Source organism: Heptranchias perlo, unplaced genomic scaffold (assembly GCF_035084215.1).
Source record: "Heptranchias perlo isolate sHepPer1 unplaced genomic scaffold, sHepPer1.hap1 HAP1_SCAFFOLD_240, whole genome shotgun sequence".
In the NCBI taxonomy this organism is placed as follows: Eukaryota; Metazoa; Chordata; class Chondrichthyes; order Hexanchiformes; family Hexanchidae; genus Heptranchias; species Heptranchias perlo.
This window is the reverse complement of record NW_027139252.1, coordinates 170,704-180,534: the sequence shown is the minus strand read 5'-3', so window position 1 is coordinate 180,534 and position 9,831 is coordinate 170,704. Positions and strand designations below refer to the sequence as shown.

General features: G+C 45.2%; 2 non-coding genes across 2 annotated transcripts; both read right to left on the bottom strand.

Annotated features, from left to right (window-relative positions):
• Positions 1 to 900: 900 nt before the first annotated feature.
• trnal-uaa (transfer RNA leucine (anticodon UAA)) lies at positions 901 to 983 on the bottom strand. Its single transcript has one exon. It is a non-coding gene; the product is annotated as a tRNA-Leu (tRNA).
• A 6,939-nt stretch (positions 984 to 7,922) lies between these two features.
• On the bottom strand, positions 7,923 to 8,011 carry trnap-agg (transfer RNA proline (anticodon AGG)). The gene is given in 2 exon segments: positions 7,923 to 7,958; positions 7,976 to 8,011. It is a non-coding gene; the product is annotated as a tRNA-Pro (tRNA).
• Positions 8,012 to 9,831: the final 1,820 nt, after the last annotated feature.

Below are 9,831 nucleotides of genomic sequence, written 5' to 3'. Positions count from 1 at the left end.
AACTGCCAGTTGCTTCAAACGATGCCCGATAGACCTGCGTTGCCTTGGAGTTTTCCCAGGAGCTGCATTGATTCGATGCGTGAATTTTGGAAATGGAAACATGTCCATCAGCAGCTTGTGGGAGTATTTTCCCTCACTTTCCATTCCATGTCCATGCCTACTTGCACTTGGTGCTGTCATTGCCTGAACATCACCTTCTGTCCCGATAGTCGTTCGAACAGAAAATGCCATTTTGTGCGAGCAGCTTGTCTGACACGAAAATGACCTGAATTACAAAGGGGCGAGTGGGAAAGGCCGCGTTGGTCTGCTTGTTCACAGCAAAGAATTTTCAGCGTTACCTTGTGGTCTAGTGTTTAGGATTTGGAGCTTTCATCACCACGGCAACGGTTCGATTGGTGTCTGTCTCAACATCTGCATATTATCCACTCTACCATAAGTGGACTGGACTCAAATTGCTGATGTTTCACTGTGAGGGTGAAGAGACATAAATGTGTGGACATTAGTTCCGAATTCATCAGCTGGGTTGCACCTTTGCTTCTCCCCCCCGTCTCAGTCTTTCCATCTTTACCCTTCACTGCCGGTGTTCCAGGTTCGATCATCCGTGGCCGTTCAACGAAGCCTGAGAAGTCCATGAGGGAAAAACACAGAGAGTCAGAGACAGAGACAAGGTGGGATCAAAGTATAGGAAGAAATAGGATCAATGTCAAGTTCTGCGAACGGGCAGAATTTAAGATGGAGCTTGGGAGAGATTCCTTCACGCGTCTTGCAATTTTGCAAGAGACCATTGGGCTCCGAATTAAAAGCATGAGCCGCGCTGGAGAGTCTCTCTGAGAGAGGGAATGCGGTTCGTCAACTCCAGTTCACATTTATTTGAGCAGTGAACATAACTTTTAGCAATAGTGCTGTCAGCAGGATTCGAACCTATGCAGGAAAATCCCATTCGAATTTTAAGTCCAACGCCTTAACCACTCGGCCATCGCAGCCACAGTTATTTATGCTGCACGGCTGTAAATCAGAATGCGTAGGTTTATCACAAGCGATCTGTGATCCAATGTTCTCTCCGACAGGTTTCCAACTCGACACTTGGAGCTTGATAACGTGCGGGCATTGCTGTTTCAGTGAGTGAATCCTCGTCTGCAACGTGGTGAGGTCGGGCTTCGATTCCCGCTCAATTCAGGATTATTATCATTCTCCATTCATAAGATCGTGTGAATTGGGATCTATTTGCACTCAGCTTCAATCTGCTCACCGTTCTGAAATATTTTCCTTTCTCCACATGTGTTGCGTCGAGGCTGGGTGGGAAAATCACTTTGCGAGTCCAACGCCTCAATCATTGGGTCATCGCAGCTGCAAACGATAAATCAGAATGCGGAAGGTTATCACAGGAGATCTATGAGACTGTATGTTCTTGCAGACGGGTTTCCAGCTGGACTCATGCAGCCAACACCTGTGCGGGCATTGCTGTTTCTGGGGTAAAATTCTCGCCTTCCAAGCGGGATGTTCGCGTTCCTTTACCGCCCAATGGAGCAGCATTTTCATTCTCCATTCATGAGGTCACGTGAATTGGGATACATTTACATTCAGCTTCAATCTGAACACCATCGTGAGACATTTTCCTTTCTCCATGTGTGTTGTGGTCAGAACCTCTGCATTCTGTCCTCCATGCACTGAGATTAAGTCAATCCTGCCGACTACACCGCTGACAAGACGTGAGAAGCCAATTAGTGATTTTACACTAAAAATGGTAACACCGCAGGGCTCGTTCGCGTTCTCTCACATGTCAATCAGCAAATACCCAAGTCGAGAATCATACCCCAAGATCAACAAGCCACTAATAATAAAGGGGTGCCACCCACAGCCGATCGGCCATCATTCTGTCCATCCAATCACGTTTTCTATTCCGATGTAGAGGAATGTCCAGTTCTATTCTAAATATTTCATATCAACAATATTAGCCTCTCTTTACCACATTCGTTTATTTACGTACGACTTGTATTATCAAGTGAGACTTTGCAGAATTAATTGCTCTAAAGCTACATTGTTGTCTGTCTCGTCATCCGCAGATTATCCGCTCTCCCACAAGTATCACAGTGACTACACTTCAGACGTCTTGTGGTCGTGAAAAGCGCTTTATAAATTCAAGACTTTCTTCTTATACTGGGATAAAATTACTGATGTTTTCACTGTGAGGACGAAGAGTCATGAATGTGTAGACATTAGTTACGAATTCATCTTCTGGATTGGTCCTTTACTTTTCCTACCGTCTCAGTCTTTCTATCTTTACCCTTCTCTGCTGCTGTCGCTGGTTCGATCAGCCTGAGCCGTTCAAGGAAGCCGGAGGAGTCCATCAGGGGAAAACACAGAGAGAGACAGAGACATGGAGATAAAAGTATAGAAAAAATAACCTAAATATCAAGTGAGCAGAATTTATGATGGAGCTTGGGAGAGATAAAATCATAGAATCGTTTTAGCACAGAAGGAGGCCATTTGGCCCATCGAGCCTGTGCCATCTCTTTGTAAGGACAATCCAGTTCGTCCCATTCCCCCGTTCTTTCCCCGCAGACCCGCAAATATTTTCCCTTCAAATATTTTTGAAAGCCACGATGGAATCTGCTTCCATCCCCCTTTCTGGAAGCGCATTCCAGATTATAACTACTCGCTAAGTAACAATCGTTTTCCTCATATCGCCTTTGGTTCTTTTGTCAACCACCGTAAATCTGTGTCCTCTGATTCTCGACTCTTCCGCCAATCGGAACAGTTTCTCTTTATTTACTTTATCTAAACATGTCATGATTTTGAAAACTTCTATCAAATCTCCACTCAACCTTCTCTGCTGTAAGGAGAACAACCCCAGCTTCTCCAGTCTATCCGTACCCAAATTGTGGAATATTGTGACGTTTCCGTCACGCATCTTGAAATTTTGCAAGAGACCATTGGGCTCCCAATTAAAAGGCTCTGCCGCGGTGGAGAATCTCTCTGAGGGAAGGAAAGGCGGCCCGTTATCTCCAGTTCATATTTATTTGAGCATTGAACAAAACTTTAAACAATAGCGCCGTGAACTTTCACCGGAACACCCCGTTGGGTTTTATATCTCACGCCTGAACCGCTCGGACACGGCAGCTGCGAGCGCCTCTAATGCACGGCTGTAAATCAGAATGCGCAGGGTATTCAGAGGAGATTTGTGAGACTTTATGTTCTTTCCGACAGGTTTCCAAATGGACACATGCAGCCGCTACCGTGCGGACGTTCCTGTCTCACTGGTAGAATTCCCCAGGTGCAGCTCACACACAGGATCAGGAATCCCACTCCTGACAGATTCACTTCTTGAAACCTTGTTTGGATTCAGTGAATTAGGATTTAATTTAATCCTCATCTGCCCGCCGCTCTGTTTTACAGGGCGCAGGATGTTGATGAATCTCATCCCCACTGCTCCCATTAATAATACCTTTTGCTGCTAAATTCTGCTTAATACAAATTGTCCAGGAATTATAGAATTTCTCCTGGGGACTGGGGAACTGACTTGGTTTGGCTCAACCCTCAAATCCACAAATTTATATCACTGTTACTGCACAGGATTAAAGGAAGGGACCGATCCAGAGATAATCAATAAAGATCAGTAATAGACACCGTCGTTGCGCATGTGATCTCAATCCTCATATTCGAATGACGCACCCATGTGCACTTTAACCTTTTTGTGTTAGGTGTTGAAATGGTGAGATGAAACGGAACGGGCAGATCGGCTGCTGGACGGGAGATACAGTTCAAAATACAGCAATGTAAACGGGAGGAGAGCAGTGAAAGGAAGTACAGACTGAATGAGAGTGGAGGTTTGGAAGGGCGCAGATACTCGCATCTTTAAAATTCATCCTATTACAGTGTGAGATCTGTTAGTAATTGGGGGCCAACAAAAAATAATCGACAAGATCACTCCCCGTGAATCTCAATCAGTGCCGTTCGCGGTATTGAAGAGGACGGGGCAGGTTATATGAGGTCAGTTATCTACATTATTGGCGCCACAACCACGGTGCAAATCCGGGTCACGGTACCGCTTGGTTTACTCTCCGCGACACAGGCTAATAGAACGCTGCAAGAAATCAATATTTACCACATGAAAGAAAGATGTTTTGTGGATGGTGAAAGCCCGCTTACTCTTTCACATCCGAGCACTCTCATGTGTCTCTGGATGATCCAAAATTCAGACCCGCCGCTTCTTCCCGCTTTTTCTTCCTTCCACAATCATGATCCATTTCACTGAGACTTTACTGCGGCCTTACCTACTCTAACATTCACTCTCACATTCTTACGCCTTTAAGTTTGCTGTACATCGACCGCTGTTCCTCAGGGGCACATGTCCCGTTCGCACCAATGTTCATTTGTGCCTTAAAACCAATCGATACATTTCAATCTGCGAGACTGTTCCAGAAACAAGCACTGAGAAAGCAGGACTGGCATTCGGAAGGACAGCGGTAGACTTTACCGTGAAATTTCTATGGGGTATCTTGTGACACGGGGGATGTTAACTGAAGAACTGGGTTTTGTTTCCATGGTCGTTGGCGCTTTTCCCCGAGTAGTTGATGTGCGGGAGAGACGGGCGGCGCGACATAGCTGCGAATCACGGCTGAAAGGTGCACTTTTGGCAATCTGGGCGGTGCAGTCAGGTCGGAAATATTCCGCTTGATCTTAATAGGTCTGTGGAAATGTCCGATTGAAAAGGAATGAGGAGAAATGAAAAGAGCGGCAGTGGTGAAAAGCTGTCGATTACAGGAGGTTGGCCGTGAGCGAAAGGCCCTTTGAAAGCCCGGCGCGGAGGGGATTTTGTTTGGAAACGGCAAACTTTAAAGCGCGTGGGGAAAGTGAAGTGTGAGCTTTGTCCTTGGGTCAAATTGGGAGTTTTCAGGAAAACAGCCATTGTGAAATCACAAAAATAAAAACAGAAAATGCTGAAAACACTCAGCAGGTCAGGCAGCTCCTGTGGAGAAAGAACCAGAGGGAATGTTTCAGCTCTCTGACCGTTTTCATCATAATTGAATAAGTTGCCGAATGGGAGCTGAGACGCCGAAAGGGCTGGTTTTATGCTGTGTGTTTTACAGGTATGTTGGTTCGAATCCCACCGTCGCCAGAATTTGTAGCGTTGTTCATTTTGGCCTCTTCACCAAAAATCCTTCTTTCCTAATAAGTACTTTTTCGCATTGCTGACTTACACCTATTTGATCAAATCAACAAAGTCTTGATTGCCACCCAAACTGTTTCTTGCACGGAGGTGTTGGGAGTGTAAGGTGTGATCTCGGTGAAGTTTCAACCAAAGTGCACAATGGCGCCCTGGTAAACCGAATATCTCTTATGGCCAGCAGAAGATAAAAGATATGTACCATAATTATGAATTTCTTCCTTGCATCACACTAGGATTTATTATCAGGGACTGTACATCAGCAGGCCGATTTACGTCACGCTCCGGTTATCTCCATCTCCTCCTGTACCTTTTGGATCGGTTCACTAATTGGGAATCGGATTTAACTGCTGTGGTTCGGCACACGGTCCCACACTGCTGAACTCCCAGCCCCTTCCACCAACACTCGCTTTCTTTCACACACCGACTGGATTTCAACATGTTGCTGTTCCACCTGAAATTCATCAACGAACTCTCCGCCAAAATATCGAGTGAATCGTTCTGCTTGGTATCCTGGCAATTCCCCACACTCGCCATTACAGACTTTGGTTCTTCGAACATCGCTGCATCCAATGGCAAAAGCTGTTCTTCCACCGAAGTTGAGTTACAGCAGCTGACTGGACATTTTCAACATTCTCGATTTGGGTACATGGGAAGGTCATATTGTGCGGTCAGACTTCCTTCTCCTCAGAGTCCAGGGCTTTACATTGAGAAAGAAGAAAATAAAAGCTCTGACCCAGCTCTGACCAAAGGTCATCGACCTGAAACGTTAACTCTGTTTCTCTTACCACGTATTCTGCCTGATCTTCTGAGGATTTCCAGCATTTTCTGTTTTTTTTTCCGATTTCCAAAATCGGCAGTATTTTCAATTTGAATTAAAGGACATTCGGCATTTTGGAGATGTGACGAGGTGGCCGAGAGGTAAAGGCGATGGATTACTAATCCATTGTGCTCTGCAAGCTTGGGTTCGAAACCCATGCTTGTTGTTACTGCTTTGAAATCTGGTTTCTTTCGCTCAGTTTTTCCAGAAGTTCTGCTTTTAAGTCCCATCCTTCTCGTTGCGGCAGAGGGAGGTTTTTGCATTGTTTGTTGAAATCAGCAACAGTTCCTTCCACGAGGTGTTGGGATTGTGAGGCCGCGAAGTATCAAAGTCTGCAGTGGTGTCCTGGGAAAAACAGAAAATCTTATAGTCAACGTAAGAGGAACTTGTGTACCATAATTATGATTGATGTCCCGGGTCATTCCGTGCCTGCGTCTGTTTAAAAGGGATGTGCTGTCAGTCCCGGATCATTCCGTGCCTGCGTCTGTTTAACAGGGATGTGCTGTCAGTCCCGGATCATTCCGTGTCTGTGTCGGTTTAAAAGGGATGTGCTGTCAGTCCCGGATCATTCCGTGCCTGTGTCACCCGATTTTCTCGATATATTTTCCTTCTGAACTGAAATGACGATCCTCTCTCTAGAAGAAGGTTCACCGCCTGCTTCGGGCATGGTCGGAAAAATAACAAAAACTGATGAGACCAAGTTCATTCTGCTGGGCTTCCATTCCAATCTCCGCACTCTATCCCCCATTCAGTCCCACCCCCGCCTGGACATTATAATCTGCGATATTCATAAGGGAATGGAGAAACCGAATATCACGGTTATAATTTTCTTGGTTCCTCATCACTGAATAGCATCAATTGCAATGATTCAGAAGGTAATCATAGAATCAGAGAATCTAACAGCACAGAAGGAGACCATTCGGCCGTGGTACCTGTGCTGGCTCTTTCGAAGACCTGTCCAATTAGACCGACAGGCCTTATTTATCCCTGCAAATTGGTCCTCTTCAAGTACATGTCCAATTGCCTTTTGAATGATCCAATGGAATCTGCATCCAACCACCTTTCAGGAAGTGCGTTCCAGATCTTAACAGTCACTCTGTGTGAAATAAATTCTCCTCAATTCCCCTCGAGTACTTTTGCAAATATTTTAAATCTATGACCTCTGGTTACCGACCCACTTGCCAGAGGAAACATTTTCTCCCTATTTGTACTTTCAAACCCCTCATTATTTTGAATACCTCTATTAGGTCTCCCCTTAACCTTCTCTGCTGTAAAGAGAATAATCCCAGCTTCACCAATCTTTCGACATAACTGAATTCCCTCATCCATGGAATCATCCAGGTCAACCTGCTCTGAATCCTCTTCAATGACTTTTCATCCTTCCTAACGTGTGGTGCCCAGAACTGTACAATATACTCCAGCTGAGGCCTAACCACTCCATGTCAGTATAATGATCTATGTACATGGATCCCGAAGTCCCTTTGGAACTCCACAGTTTCGAGCTTTTCACCATTTAGAAAGTATTCTGATCTACACTTTTTAGGTCCAAAGTGGATGACCTCACGCTTGCCTAAATTGAAATCCATTTGCCAGTTTTTCCCATTCATTTATTATATTAATATCTATCTGTAATGTTATGCTTCCATCGACACTGCTCACAATGCTGCCCATCATGGTGCCATCAGCAAACTTGGATATGTGGCTCTCTATCCCGTCATCTGATATCAATGAGACCGTCTGAACTGGGGTAAATTCACATTCAGCTTCAATCTCCACGTCATCTTGAGACATTTTATTTACTTCCCGTGTGTTGCGCTTTGGAAGATTCAGCACTCAGTCCTTTGGAGCTGAAACGTGCTCTGGATATAATTCATTTCGACCAACACCAACACCAAAAATACGTCGAAGCCAATAAAAGCAAAGCTACGCCCCCCAGGGCTCGTCCGGGAGTTGAACCCGGGACCTCTCGCATATTATTCAATGAAATCCCCTAAGCGAGAATCATACCCCTAGACCAACGAGCCGCTGCGATTTAACTTCGGCAGCCAGTGTGAAAGTTCGCTACCTCCCACTGCCGATCGGCCATCCTTTCAGACCTCTTCTGTCCATTCAATCTCGTTTTCTATTCCGGTGAACAGCAATATCAAATTGTACACTGACTATTTCCAATCAGCAATATTAATCTCCCTTTACCAAATTGGTTTCGACTCTACGACTTGAATTATCAAGTAAGACGTTTCAGAATTAGTGGCTCTGAAACTACATTGCTTGGGAGGATACTGGGAGGAGTTGATCAACAGAGGGACCTTTGGATTTCATGTCCACAGATCCCTGAAAATAGCAGGACAGGTAGATAAGGTGGTTAAGAAGTCATACAGGAACCTGTACTTTGTTAGCCGCGGCATAGAATGTAAAAGCAGGGAGGGTATGCTAGAACTGTATAAAACTCTAGTTAGGCCACAGCTAGAGTATTGCGTACAGTTCTGGTCACCGCATTACAGGAAGGATGTGATAGCACTGGAGAGAGTACAGAGGAGATTTACGACGATGTTGCCAGTACTGGGGAATTTTAGTTATGAGAATAGACTGGATAGGCTGGAGTTGTTTTCTTTGGAACCGAGGAGGCTGAGGGGAGATTTAATTGAGGTATATAAAATTATGACGGGCCCAGATAGAGTGGATCGGAAGGACCAATTTCGGTTAGCAGATAGATCAATAATCAGGGGGGCACAGATTTAAGGCAATTGGTAGAAGGATTAGAGAGGAGCGGAGGAGATTTTTTTTTCACTCAGAGGGTGGTGGGGGTCTGGAACTCACTGCCTGAAAGGGTGGGAGAGGCAGAAACCCTCATCGCATTTAAAAATCACTTGAATATGCAATTGAAGAGCCGTAACCTCCAAGAGTCCGGCCCAAAAGCGAGAAAGTGGGAAGAGGCGAGATGTCTGTTGCAGGTTAGATCAGACTTCGCTGTTCAAGGAAGCCTGAAACGTCCATGAGGGAAAACACGGAGAGGCAAGAGACAGAGACAGGGAGAGATAGAGAGATGAATGCAAAGAAAATAAAGATTATAAATGTCAGGTTTTGCAAAAGAGCAGAAATTAAGTTACGGATTGGGAGAGATTCCTTCTTGGGTCTTCAAATCCAGCATGGGAAGATTGGACTCCCAATTAAAAGCAGCTGCCACGGTGAAATATCTCTCATTCTGGGAGAGAGGGAAATGCTGTCAATTAACTCCAATTAATCGATTTGATCATTGAAGAGATCTTTAAACAGTAGCTCTGCGAGCAGACTTCAAACCGACGTTGAAAACCGATTGGAATTTTGAGACCAACGGTTTAACCACTCAGCCATCCCAGCTGTAAACGGCATGTTCGTTCAGACTGGTTTCCAAATGGACACATGCTGCTACTCCCCATCCGAGCATTGGTTGTTCAGGGGTGGAGTTCTCACCTGCCACGCGGGAGACCTGGGTTGAATTCCCGGCCAATACATGGTCACTTTGCATTCTGCACCAATGAGAAACTTAGGAACAGGAGTGGGCCATTTAGCCCTTCGAGCCTGTTCCGCAATTCAATGAGATCACGGCTGATCTGTGACCTAACTCCATTTACCCGCCTTAGCCCCATCTCCCTTAATAACTTTGGTTAATAAAAATCTATAAATCACGGGTTTGAAATTAACAACTGAGCTCGCAACAACTGTCGTTTGTGGAAGAGAGTTCCAAACTTCAACAATCCTTTGCTTGTCGAAGTATTTCCTAACTTTGCTCCTGAAAGTCCTGAATCTAATGTTCAGTCTATTTCCCGGAGTCCGAGACACCCCAACGAACGGAAATAGTTTCTCT